Here is a 14,770-nt window from a genome sequence, read left to right on the forward strand (position 1 = left end):
AACTTAAATAACAAAATATAGACCATGAGAGAATAAAAGAAATCACTAAATTTATTATTTGTTGTGAATATGAAAAATTAGAAAGTTGAAATCTACTTGAGTACTCTTTCTTTGCAATTTTTTGAAATCTATTAGAATTTATTTTTAATAAAAACTGGGAGATAGTCAAAAGACTCAGCTATTAACTTGCTCAAAGCCATAAATGGCATATAATACACTTACACATTTCAAAGTCTTTTTTTCCCAACTCACTATACAAAATAATTTTTCATGACACCCAGATAACAAGTTAGTAGATGAACTCTAAAATTAGTCACCACTGACATGGTTATTCCAACTTCATCTCCAGTGCCTTGCATCTAAAAAAATTGCTGTAGCAGGACTCTTAGAACTGACTTTATATAAAGTGACAACCTAAATCCATATATCCTAATCTTATATTGAGATAGAAGTGCTAAGAAAGGTCTCCATGACTTTAGGGAACTCTGCAATTCATGATGGTATAAGTTTTACTGATTAGGATTATTTGATGTGAGGAAGTAAGATGGCACACATTGGGTAGTGAGAAAAAGACAAAAGGTATTCAATAGACAGTTTTCTTGGCCTGAGCTTATTTTCTTGCTCAACAAAATAAAATATAAAATCTTAAGCAAGTACCTGTTTATTGCACCTGGCCCATATTTTTACTTGTTAGAATTAAAACAGCTATATTCAACTATTCAAAATAAAACCAACATGTTCTTCCAAGGGATCCCCTCAAGATCTACAAATTAAAACAACAACAACAACAAAAAAAAGCAAAACGAAAGAAAAGAAAAAGATTTAAGACTTGAGGACACAATTCTGCTTTTTAAAGCATTATCAACTAATGGTATGTGCCAATCAATTACAGATCCCTTTGAACTGTTCTCAAAGCACAGTCCCTGAATCGGCAACTTTGGCATCACCTGAGAACTTCTAAAACTTCAAAATTTCAAGCTCATCCCACACCTACTGGATCAGATCCCGCAGGGTGTGTCTTTTAACAAAGCTGGCAGATGTTTCTGAAATGAGCTGCAAGTTTGAGATGATGAGATGGTTTGATAACATCACAAATTTCATGGATATGAATTAGAAAACTCCAGGAGATAGTGGAGGACAGAGGTCAGGCAGGCTGCTGTCCATGGGACACGACTTAGCGACTAAAGGAAGTTTGAGATGCCTCAAGATACGACTACACAGGGTTTTATGGAGGGTTTAGGACGTCCCTGGAGAAGGAAATGGCAACCCACTCCGTCATTCTTGCCTAGAGAATCCCATGGACAGAGGAGTCTGGTGGGCTGCTGTCCATAGGGTCGCACAGTGCAGGACACGACTGAGCGACTTTCACTTTCACTTTAAGGATAAAGGAAAAATTGACAGCATGATCACCTCAGTGGATAGCTGCATGCTCAGTCAGATTCTTTGCAACCTCGTGGACTGTAACCAGCCAGGCTCCTCTATCCATGGGATTTTCCAGGCAAGAATATCAGAGCAGGTTGCCATTTTCTTTCTCCGTGGGATCTTCCAATCCAGAGATGGAACCTGTGTTTCCTGCATTGACAGGCAGATTTTTTACCTGCTGAGCCTTTGGTATCATGCAACTTAGGGAAACTGAGTTGGGAGAAGGGCAAGATCTGTAGAGCAGAGGAGGTGAAGGAACTAAGAAGTCAAGGCTAGCAAGCTGATGGGTCTCCATCAGGATACAAAAATCACCAAAAATATTTTTGTTTAAAATACTCTCAAGGATATAACTGAAACATTTTAAGGTGCTTCTGTCCTTCCCAAAGTTAATGATTTCACCCTAAAATATCTTTTAGAAAAGATGGATTTGAGAACTTAATTATTTTAATAAGATTCCATTTACTAATGGTTGTGCTTAAAAATGTTTGACCAACTTGCTGGTTCTAAAAAGCAGTCTTCTTCCTAAAGTTCTTCTAATATTGTGTAAAATATCTTGAAAATCACTTTCATTATGATTACAACTTTACCCATAAATGCTGGCTCACACCATTTCCTTCTTATCTGATGTTCCTGCAGAACTTATTTTTTTTTTAAGTGTGAAGATTTAAGTAGGAATACTCAAAAACGCTCAATACCAATACAAAAAATAAATGATTAGAGTCAATACCTATTTAGCTTTGTTAAGAAGGAAAGGGAAATGATTCTTCTTGAACCCTAACTTAAATGTAGGTATTTCAACTATCCTATGAATTCTGTTATAGAAGCAGTCGGTTTACATTCTCAATTATGCTATTCAAAAAAACCAGGTTAGAACCTAGTTGCTGTCAGTTGCAGGTTCTTCTCAGTATGCTTTTAAATCCCACACTGCTATATTTAACTGCAGTGTGTTCATTAAAATCCTAGTCTTATTTTATGCAGAAATTGTTTTCAAACTAAAAATAGCATTAAAAGTAGGACTGGCATTTCATGATAATTTGGACATCCTTCAAAAAGTTGCAAAATTTTAAGCCTCACATAATATCTAATAAATTCCAGATTGCTTTAGGATTTTACTTTCATTTTATTTGTTTAATGTTGGTGTTAGCAATGATCTGAAGCATACCGTTAGGACTGCACAATATTAATACTACTAGCTATATCCTGAGTGTATATTATTATCAGCTATACCCTCTGTATTTTCTTTTTTAAGAACACCACACTTTTTTCTAAGTTATAATGAATAAACTCATAAAAGTTTTAAAACAGTGTGTTTCTATAGCATAACAAATAAAGTAAGGATACATTACTTACAGTTGATCTATGAAATATTAAAAAATGAAAGTTTCTAGCATAAGGTTCGTTCTTCTATTTCCTTAAAGGGTTTCTTTTAACTGGTTATAACAGTTAAATGCTAATTGTATTTCAAAATCAACCCTCTATTTTTCATTTAAATAAGACAGAACCTGCTGAATTTTAGCCTAACAAATGGCCCTGAACCACATTTTCCAACATTCTTTGCAGTTAGGATAGCCGGTGTAACAAAGATCTGGCCAAAAGGATGTATACAGAAAAAATGTGTTCATGTCCTTAAAAGAGAAGGCCTTGATCTTGCTTTCCTCTTTCTGCAGAAAACACAGAGAGATGGGAGGAGAAAAAGAAGGAGAGAAAAGGAAAAACACAGGAGAAAAGGAAGAAATCAACAAGTTTGTTTGTTTGTTTGTTTTCCTTTTACTTATCTCTGAAGTGTTGTTAATTGCACAGATAACACACTTGGGAGACAGAAGACCAATGAGATGTAGGGAACCTGGTCTGGACATACACATGGAGAAGTAGCCTATCCACAGAGCACCAACTTACCTAGACTTTTACTTCAAGGAGAAGCAATCATCTATATTTATTAAGACACTGTTATTTTGGCCCTTGACAAAGTCAACCATACAATCTTTTACCTAATAAGATGACAGAGAAAGAAACAACCTTCATGTAACAAACATGTAAAGTCAACCAAGTGTGGTCCGAGGCCAGCAAAACACATTATAATCCACGTATAAGGAATAGCATGGTGGAGCCCCAGCCCCAACCTCACCAGGCTCACTTTACACTCATTTTGTTTTCTTAACCACATTCGTTCCTGATTTCTCCATCCATCCTCAGTCTAGCAACACCAGCTTTATAAACAATGGGATTTCTTTCATCCTCTGTCCTCAGCATTTCTTGTGGATACTTTCGTCTGTTACTTCTCTAACTCTATAATAACACTGATGTCCTTCCAGCTACAATGTCTGGTCTCACCTAGCCAGTAGAACCTCACTTTACAAACCCTGCCCCTTCCTTCATCAGCTCCCAAACTGACAGGTCTGGCCAGAGAGGTAAAACATGGATGTATTCCCACAGTAGGCACACGGTCCTGTCTAGATGTAAAAAGAAAATCCACCTTGCCTTGCAACATTCTGGCTTACGTACCTATAAATCTAACAACATATACATACACATACAAACATACATACGTATATATATAATGACTAACAATACCATGAAATTAAACTGTCAATCTGTGCACAGCTTCCCGTGAGGATCCTCCCTCCCTCATGATGTCATCTACTAGTAGTTATGATTTCATAAAATACTTCAATTGAAATATATATATACATATAAATAAAATATGTGTATGCATGTGTGTATAAATGCACTAGTGTTAATTTTATATATATATATATATATAATGTATAGCATATGTTCTATTGAATATTCCTAACAATGTTGAATTGTTTTCTGTGTGCTCCTAAATGTATTACTGTCATAGCCACTTGCTCATAAGAAAATATGTATTCTAAAAACACATTAGGATTCACAAAGGTTTATCATTTTAGCCAAAGGCTATGCTTGGTGATATTTTTAAACATAGGTATCAAGAAGTCACAGGAATTGTAATTAAACTAATATATTATAGCAACATAACACAAGGTTAAGAACACAGTCTCTAGAGCCAGGCTTCCTGGGCTTGAATCCCAGCTCTGCCTGCTCTCAGGGAGCCACGCGACCTTGAGCACACTGGTATCTCACTGAGCTTCAGTTCCTCCTCTGAGAAAACGGGGATGATGGGCTGTTACGAGGGCTAAATAAATTAATATGCAAAATGTTAAACGAGTAACTGACACATAATAAGGGTCATCTGATAAACAAAAGAAAGAAAGGAAGCCTTTTATTAGGAACAAAGTGAAAGTATTACTTGCTCAGTCATGTCTGACTCTTTGCGACCCTATAGACTGTACCCCACCAGGCTCCTCTGTTCATGGGATTCTCCAGGCAAGAATACTGGAGTGGGTTGCCTTGCCCTTCTCCAGGGGGTCTTCCCGACCCAGGGATGGAACCCGGATCTCCCACATTGCAGGCAGATTCTTTACCATCTGAGCCACTGGGGAAGCCCTACTAGGAACAAGCCAGACTATATTTATATGCTAGTTTAGGCTATAAATTCTAGATAATCAATCACTGCATATTTAAATTATAATATAATTATTTTATGTACTGCATTTTTAAAAGAAAGAAAACAGAGGAAAAACACAGGAGAAAAGGGAGAAATCAACAAGTTTGTGGTTTTCTTTTTTCCTTGTGCTTATCTCTGAAGGTGACCTTTTTGGGAAAATGTATGTTATTTGTTCTCTGAGCTGTGTATGATTAGTTTCTTCATCATACACAGACAAATTAGGAAGGCTGCTGTGGTGATCAGAAATCATCCGTTAAACAAAGTCAAAATTAATGATAAAATTGAGTTCCCTTTGTGTTTGATTTTCATCTATCTGCACTCAATTATAAACGAGCTATCAAAGAAGGCTACCCATTAGCTCTTAATTCATAATGACTTTGGAAGGCAATCCCTATACTGCCACTGATATCTCACCAACAGCCTCCTCTTCTCTGCAAGGCTTTAGCTGAAAATGAAGAGGGAAAACAAAACTACATCATCCACATGGCTTGTGATCCTGAGCCCTACTGTGGAAAACTCGGAAATCAGGCTTAACATACTCAAGCTATAATAAGTTTTTACCTATATATGTAAAAGAGGCAATTGAACTATTTTTTTTTCTTTCCACCGTAATTTATTGTGCCTTAAGTAAAATAGATAAAATAGCAACAGTGCATCCCAGATTTCTATTTCATTGTGTCAAAAGTAAATAGTCTTCAAAGTTAGAGAAAGTTTTCCATGAGGAAAATGTCTAAAACAGAGCTGATATGTGCTTTATCTAGAAAGAAATAATATCTGTTTAGTTATTTGGGGTAAGAGTGACATCATCATACAGTTGGACTTTTCTCTCTTCATTGTACTCACCTAATTACCTAAACATTCTGACCTCTGGCATATCACATACTAAATCCATTCTGTAACCTTCTAACTAACTGGTTCTGAACTATAAGGGAAAAGAATTAGGCATTGTTCATTTATGCATATGTGATTTAAAGATATATTAAAACAAATTTGGATCCTGATTTGAAATAAATCCCTGCCCTTATTCACAGATTTACATATATTTAATTTATATCCTTCTTAGTTAAAAAAAAAAAAGTACAATTTTTAAAATATATTTAAAAATAAAATGAGAAGAAAAAATCAGCAATTACAATGGAAATGGTCAGAAGGAGAGAAGGGCTGGAGGGCAAGGAGACAAGATAATGATGTAGGACTCTGGAGCTGGATGATTATTGCAAGTGTACAAGTCACTTAATTTTAAGTCTTTGACAGACAAGAGAAAGGGGGGAACCATGAGATAAAAATAAGCATTTCAAATCTTTAGGAGAAAGGCAAAGTTTTCTCTAATATTAAGCTCTTTAAACAGTGACTCACAGGAATCTTTGCTTGAAAAGTAACACAGAAAATGCTAATGACTCATTAAAACAAACTGATTTCCAGACCACTATTTGCTTATTTTGGTTATTTTGTTTGTTTTAGCCCTATTACCAATAGGATTTCTCCTATAAATAAGCAATTCTATAGGCTGAGATGCCTAAAATCAAAGAAAATGCAATAGTTAACTAAAACACACTTTATAAATTTCTTTACTTTCTGTATAAAATGTATATGCAAAAATATTTCCAACAGTGGCAAAAGTACTTATATAATGATCCCTAAGCTTTTCAACCATGCAATCAATAAACATTTATTGATAGCATCAATAAAGCAGTTATTATTAGGCTCCAGAGAAACAATGATGACCAAGATGTTGAACTTGTCCTCAAAAAGATCACAGTCTGGAAGTATGTATCACCACAGTGAGTATGGTGGAAACAGGCTCTGAGAGGCTTGTGGAAGAAGGAATATTTGGTAAGTAGAAAGTGGAGCTTAGGATTATGAAAAACTTAACCAAAAATAAATTGTATATAAACTCTATATCAAAGATTTGGGTGGGAGGAGGTTATCAGGTTACTAAAATAGGGGAAAGCCATTCCATGTAAAAGGGATGCTCTCTTTGCATTTGCTGAGACACAACCAAGACAGCGTTTAAGCAACAGAAAGTAATTCAGTATAGACAGCGTACTTTACTATTGTGGACTGAATGTTTTGTCCTCCTCCAGTTTTATATGTTGAAACCCAACCCCACAGTGTGATGGTATGAGGAGGTGGGTCCTTTGGAAAGTAATTAGCATTAAATGAGGTCAAGAGGGTGGAGCTCTCAGGAGTGGAATTAATACCCTTATTAGCATCACTAGAGAGTTTGCTTCCTCTCTCTGCTCTCCACCATGTGAAAAGACATTACCAATGAGAAGCTGGCAGACTGTAACCCAGAAAAGAGCCCTCACTAGAATTCTACAAGGTTGGCACCTTTATCTCATACTTTCAGTCTCTAGAACTTGGAGAAATACTTTTCTGTTGTTTATAAGGCACCTAGGCTATGGTACTTTATTATGACAGTCCAAACAGACCGAGACAAGGATAAGACAAATTTGGAGAGGAACCCAAAGTCCAGAGCAAGGAAGGCTTTGTATGGAAGGCTAAGAAGTATGGAATACATCCTAGAGGCCATTGTTATTCAATTCCAGAAAATAGAGAAATCATTATTTATATATAATCATACATGGGAGCCCAACTATAAAACAGAAAAGGAATCTCTTTATTTCATGTGAGTGCTGGGGAATCTGAAAACTGACCTGATCAGCTTCTTATCACACAGTTTGAAAACCCTGTCCAGCTCTTTGTGGCCCCATGTACTTGCAGCACCAGCCTCCTCTATCCATGGGATTTCCCAGGAAAGAATACTGGAGTGGGTTGCTATCTCCAAGGGATCTTCCTGACCCAGGGATTGAACCTGGGTCTCCTGCATTGCAGGAGCTACTAGGGAAGTGTTCAAAACATCTGAGCTACTAGGGAAGTCTTGAAAACCCTGGCTACAACCAAATCAAGAGTGAAGAGAGTTTATCATAAAGGCTTTTAAACAGAAGGATAATATGAACAGATTTCAAATTTTAGAATGATGACTATAGATATAATATGAAAGTGAAGGGGGAAAGAGGAAACAAAGGAAAAGATCATTTATGAGGAAAAGACCATTTCAAGAAACGAGTAACAAATGAAATCTTGTATCAGCAGAGACAATAGTGAAATTTTTAGAACATAAAGGATAAAGAGGAAATCCAAATGGCTGACAGGAGAAAAGGCTGATTACACACAAAGGAATAAAAATCAAATTATTAGCATTTTATCAGCAACACTGGATATAAGACAAAACTGGATGAAAATAACAAACTTTAATCATAGACAAATACATAAGATCTCAAGTCATCACTAAAAGAATCTCTACAGGATGTTCCGTACAAAAAGAAAGTGTTAACAAGTAAGCTGAAAAAACAATGATTTATGACAAGTGTGAGTTGGCAGGTGGTACATAGCAAAAGAATGTATTTTATACATGACATAACTAGAAATGATCACTGAGGAACTACAAAAGATAGAGATTCTATCACAGGCCATGACACAGTAGAATTCATCTGTAAATCTATATGAAATACTAATGGGAATATGCAGTTCAAATGATTCATAATGGTAAATGAAATTTATATGCTTCATTCATAGGTCTTACATTTAAATCATCATCATCTGGCTATTTGTACTGTTTTATTTTATATTAATAAAACAGAGTAGGAAAGGACAGAAAACAACAAAGTGGAACTGAGGATATAGAAAGAGCAGTTGTACATGACAGTAAAGTTCTTTCTAGGAATCTTTATGACATAAAAGAAGAAGAGAGAATATTCAGGGTTCACAAACAGTGACTAATTTTTGTTAATTACTAATGAGATTACTTCAGCATTTTTATATGCTCCAGAAGAGAGAGTATAAACAATTGTGAGGGGAAAAGTGAGATCATTAAGGGTCAAAAAACACCACAAGTTAAAGAATAAACTGTTCATTATTAAAAATCATTGAGTTTTGTTGTTTTTTTTTTTAAAGTAAGAAATGCAGGATTTAAGAAAAAGCAAAAAAGAATCTCTGTCAAAATTCTGCAACTGTATTGCCCTGCATGCTTTGAGAATAAAATTTCCTAAAATAGATTCACTATTTCATTTAGTTTCCTTACATATCTTACATCTTTGTAAATTAATACAAGTCAAACTTACTACTGTCTCCCATGTAGAATTGGTTAATTCCTATACAATCTTGCTTAATTTTATATTCTTTTATTCTCTAATTGACCCCTAACAACTTATTCATAGTCATTAATCTAATCCATTAACTCTTTCAAGACCAAGCTTAGAATGCATCTCTTCCCATAATCATTCCCTAACTATTCAGCATGTAAATTTAATTATCCATCTTTCCAGCCTCCTAAAAATCTATCTCTAATCCCTTAGGTCCCTTCTCAGCCCCATTAATATTTAGCCAAAAATGAAGGGAACTAACAAGTTTTTTAAAAAGTAAAAGACACATATTCTATTTACTTATTCTTACTTCTCTGTCATAAACTTCTTTAAAAAAAAATAAAGTTCTTCCTCTACTCCTTTAACAGTCACAAAATGCTCAAGCGACTCATTTGTTTATGGTGAGCTTTGTCCAAGAGGACAATAAATTCAATATGCGGGCATTTTGTCTTTTATTTCTTCACACACATCCAGGGAAGACAGTGCAATGCGTTAAGTGCAGAAATAAAAAAGCTAAATATGTGCAATTTGAGATGTTAAGAAATAAAAAGAACAAAATTTGATAAATTAATGTAGAGCAAGCTCAAAACAGAGGGAAACACCCCCACTTTTTACCTCGCCCATCCTCCAGGCAAACAGAGTTATGCTAAATATTGATTAAAAGACTGCTTTGGAAACTTACACATTTATTTTGTGTTTCCTATCAACATTCTGAGGAACTTTAAAAAAAAGAAAAGAAAAACAAATCAATTAAAAAGCCTTTATTCTCACCTATGGAGGAAGACCATTTCCTAGTATGTTGTTTAGGTTCATTAACATTCAAGTTGTATTTCGCAAACACAAAGAAATATAAGTTCTGTGGTAAGAGAAAGTGCATCTAATTCTAACTACACTTTCTCCCAAAATTAGATGTTTCAGGGTCTTAAAGGTTGATTAAGTTAAATCAGGTAACAAAGTGAGTAAAGGATTTTTGTGGGTCATGGAGAAGAAAATCTTCATCATATAAAATAACATGTAAAGGCATCACAAGCAAGAAATAATCAGTCTCCCCAAAATTTTATAATCATGGCATATGATAAGAATGAAATATTCAATTGAGGCCCCAGAATTACAAAACATTCTTTCTATTCAGGAAATGTACTTTTTTCTTCTTTCATTCAGATAAGGGTGTTTGAGAAGTCTGGATTAACAACAAACTTTGCAAACTTCTGCTAAAATAAATAATAGCAAACAATATAAAAAGTAAAATTAACAGAGGAAGACAGAAAAGGAGACAATAAGAGAACAGAAATCTCAACAAATTTTTGGAACTTAGAAAGTAAGTGGAGAGGTAAGAAACTAAGCAGACATGAAAAAATTAAAATCTGGTATTACAGAGGAAGAACCTGAAGACAGCTAGTCAAGCTGCTTCACAGGAGCCCTAGGACTTGTCACGTGGAGGCTTCTGGTCCTATGGGAGAGGTAAGATTCAATGTTAAACAGAGGGACTGTAGGCTCTTAAACATAGCCTCTCCCTTACCGTACAAAAAAAATGTGTATCCCTCCAAAATGCCACCTCTCACCCCTCAAATGGGAGATAAGAGGTTCACTCTGAAAAATACCAATTCACTGGAAAAGACCCTGATGCTGGGAAAGATTGAGGGCATGAGGAGAAGGGGACGACAGAGCATGAGATGATTGAATGGCATCACTAAATCAATGAGCATGAGTGGGCGCAAACTCTGGGAGATAGTGAAGGACAAATCCCAGCATGCCACAGTCCATGGGGTGGCAAAGAGTCAGACGCAACTTATCAACTGAACAACAAAGGCAGGCTTCAATTCCAGAGACAACAGCACAGCAGATGGCAGAGGTGAATCAGATGGGTGAAAATAGGGGGATTCAGTGTCCTACTGAAAGTTGGGACCCTTATCCACTTTCTCTGTCCCTTATGTATGGATGCCAGTTCAATTCAGTTCAGCTCAGTCACTCAGTTGTGTCCAGCTCTTTGTGACCCCATGGACGCAGCACGCCAGGCTTCCCTGTCCATCATGAACTCCCAGAGCTTACTCAAACTCATGTCCATTGAGTCGGTGATGCCATCCAACCATTTCATCCTCTGTCATCCCCTTCTCCTCCTGCCTTCAATTTCCCAGCATAAGGGTCTTTTTGAATGTGTTAGTTCTTCACATCAGGTGGCTAAAGTATTGGAGTTTCAGCTTCAACATCAGTCCTTGCAATGAATATTCAAGGCTGATTTCCTTTAGGATGGACTGGTTGGATCTCCTTGTAGTCCAAGGGACACTCAAGAGTCTTCTCCAACACCACAGTTCAAAAGCATCAATTCTTTGGCACTCAGCTTTCTTCATAGTCCAACTCTCACATCTATACGTGACTACTGGAAAAACCATAGCTTTGACTAGATGGACTTTGTTGGCAAAGTAATGTCTCTGCTTTTTAATATACTACCTAGGTTTGTTATAACTTTTCTTCCAAGGAGCAAGCGTCTTTTAATTTCATGGTTGCAGTCACCATCTGCAGTGATTTTGGAGCCCAAAAAATAAAGTCTGTCACTGTTTCCATTCTTCCATCAATATCCCTTCCACCCACCACTTATAAGAGCCTGGAAAATTCATCTCTGGAAAAAATACATGACCTCCAAGTAAAATCTTCACTCCTTGCCATCAATATAAAGGCTGTCTCACTTTCTGGCTACCCAGCAGTGAAGATCACCAGGAACAAAGCTTACCAGGAACAGAATTTTCAATTGTCTTTTCCTAAGTACTCATTCTAAAACACAGTTCTATAACTAGGCATTTTAAGGCAGTCTGCAACACAAAGATAAGAGGCTAAAAAAACATAGAAAAAGAAAATTTGAAAGAAACAGTGAGGGGGTAGGGGGAAAAGAAGGAAATTGGGGGAAAAATAAAAGAAAACATCTATAACTGTTCAAAAAAGATAAAAGTATCTCTGAACATTTAACAATGACAGAATCTATGTAAAAGTAGAGAAAACAAGCACATTATTAGAAATGCTTGTAATGTAATTACTAAAATAATGCAGTTGGGGGAATTCCCTGGTGGTCCAGTGGTTAGGGCTCCAAGCTTCCAATGCTGAGAGCCCAGGTTTGATCCCTGGCTGGGGAACTAAGATCCCACAAGCCTCATGCTGTGACCTAAATAATAATAATAATAGTAATAATGCAGTTGGAAGATACTTTTTCAAAGCAGAACAGAAAGTAAAAATGACAGGAGACTTGACAAAAAGATAAGAAAATCTAGGTGATTCAATATCCAAATACTAGAATTTCCTGAAACAGTGAACAAAAAATGTGGAGAGAAGGAAATAGACAAAAGACACAAGAAAATATTCCAGAGGTAAAGGATAAAGTGTGTGTGTGTGTGTGTGTGTGTGTGTGTTAGTCACTCAGTTGTGTCTAAGTCTTTATGACCTCATGGACTGTAGCCTGCCAGGCTCATCTATCCATGGAATTCTCCATGCAAGAATATTGTAGGGGGTTGCGATTCCCTTCTCCAGGAGATCTTCCCAACCCAGCGATCAAACCTGGGTCTCCTACATTGTGGGCAGATTCTTTACAATTTGAGCCACCAGGGAAGCCCGAAGGATAAAGTGCTTATGAGATCAATCTTAAGCAAATGTTTAGATACTAACTTTGCAACATGCCATATCACTGCCCGATGACATCCTTCTACCTAGCAATCTCATTCTAGCTATCAATAATTAGTTTCACTTTACATAATCCATCTGATCTCTTATTCTCTAAAACCCAAACTCTTTCCACAAACTACCTGTTAATACCTCCTTTCTATTCCCATGGAAGGTCACTTCAACACTCAGCACCCTGAAAAATGGAGATGATAATTCCACACAATAAGGCAAAAGCAAACATGGTATAAAATAATTTGCTGGGCTTTCCTGGTGGCTCAGTGGTGAACAATCTACCTGCCAAGGCAGGAGGCATGGGTTCAATCCCTGATCCAGGATGATTCCACATACCACGGAGCAACTAAGGCCATGCACCACAATATTGAGCCTGTGCTCCAGAGAAGCCACCACAAAGAAAAGCCCACTTGCTGCAACTAGAGAAAAACCTGCATAGCAACCAAGACCCAGCAAAGCCAAAAATGAATAAATAAATAACACTATTTTAAAAGCTGTCAAATAACTTGTTAAACATGAGATAAGGCTCAAGTTCTACTTCCTCTGTATCACTTTTTCCCCCTTTTCTCTCTGTGAATCCTTAGCCTGACGAGAAATGTAGCACAATGATTAGGACCATGGACTTCACTATTAGGTAAGCCTTAATTCAAGTCAAGGAAATACCTTAACCTGTCTAAATTTCAGTGTACTCATTCATGAAATGAATATGTATAGTATTTCATCTCACAGTGTTATAATTAGAACCAAATTAAATATGGATGCAAAATGATCTCTAACTTCATGTGTCTCATCTGAGAAAATTGCAATGTGGGTATTAGGTTCCATGACCCTTTTCCACCAATCAATTGTATAAAGTCTAAATATAATTCAGAAAGCAGTATGATCTGTTCTGAACTGAACTGTGCCCCCTCCAACTTCATATGTTGAAGCCCTAAACCCAATGTGATGGCCTCTGGAGACAGGACATTTGGGAGATAATTAGGTTTAAATAAGGTAATGAGGATGGGGGCCTGATGACAGGATTAGTGCCATATGAAGACATAGGAAGAAGGCAGCCATCTGTAAGCGAGGAAAGGAACTCTCACCAGAACTCAACCATGCTGACTGATCTCAAACTTCCAGCCTCCAAAACATGAGAAATTAAATTTCTGTTGTTTAAGATGCCCAGAATATGGTATTTTGTTGTTGTAGCTCTAGAATACGAATACATGAGACTTTGAAAAGGTTAAAGATCTGGTATCAAGAAACCTCTATTCTAGTCCATTTTGTTACAATTTGGCAAGGGAAAAGTTAAAGTACAGAAAAATCCTGAACATTTAAAAGGAGTCAATACTAATTGTCACTGCTAGTTATATGGATATTAATAGAAATTATTTTTTAAAAAGAAGAAAATGGCAACCAGAAAACAGGAATTCTTTAGTTTGCCTCCAACCCACCTTTCGAGTTTACTGTCCTGACCTCTTGCTTTTCCTGATCACTGACTCCTGAGCTACATCTTACCAGTCAGTTCCATCCACTTCTCACCAGCTCTCTGCCCCAGGAGGCTAACCCATGTGCCCCATAGTCCCTAGAAATCTGGCTTCTTATTGGGTGGGCCAATGTTGAACCACAGGAAGAGGTCAGAAACAGGAAGGAGTGTGGAAGATGAGAGAATTTGTCTCCTTTTTCCTCTGGCTCCTTTCCTGCAAGGTTACCATGAATTAACTGTATCTCTCAGCAAGACTCGGTGTTCCTCTCAAGATGGCTGATTCTGTCTCCCTCTGGGTTCTAGGAATTGATCCCTGTTCCATATGGCCTAGGCAAGGAAACAATTTGGGTCTTACTAAGTTCCCTCACCCAACCCTACTCTTAACTCTAGAGTGGGTCCCTTGTGTGTTGAACTTTGAAAACAGCATTTGGGGCAGGGGGTGGGGTGGGGAACTGTTCAAACTGTCCTATTTCCCGTATGCCACTTACTTCCTATTGAATCTTCAATCGATACACACACTGTTATTCACACAGTACGCCCAGGTTAAAA

General features: G+C 36.9%; 1 protein-coding gene and 1 non-coding gene across 2 annotated transcripts in view; one reads left to right on the forward strand and one right to left on the reverse strand.

The window, feature by feature from the left end:
* The window catches only part of GBE1 (1,4-alpha-glucan branching enzyme 1), a 290,669-nt gene that overhangs the window by 167,533 nt on the left and 108,366 nt on the right, over nucleotides 1-14,770 (reverse strand). The window lies entirely within an intron of this gene.
* Nucleotides 12,146-12,218, forward strand: TRNAW-CCA. The gene has a single exon. It is a non-coding gene; the product is annotated as a tRNA-Trp (tRNA).

The sequence above is a fragment of the Cervus elaphus genome, chromosome 31 (genome assembly GCF_910594005.1).
Source record: "Cervus elaphus chromosome 31, mCerEla1.1, whole genome shotgun sequence".
NCBI lineage: Eukaryota > Metazoa > Chordata > Mammalia > Artiodactyla > Cervidae > Cervus > Cervus elaphus.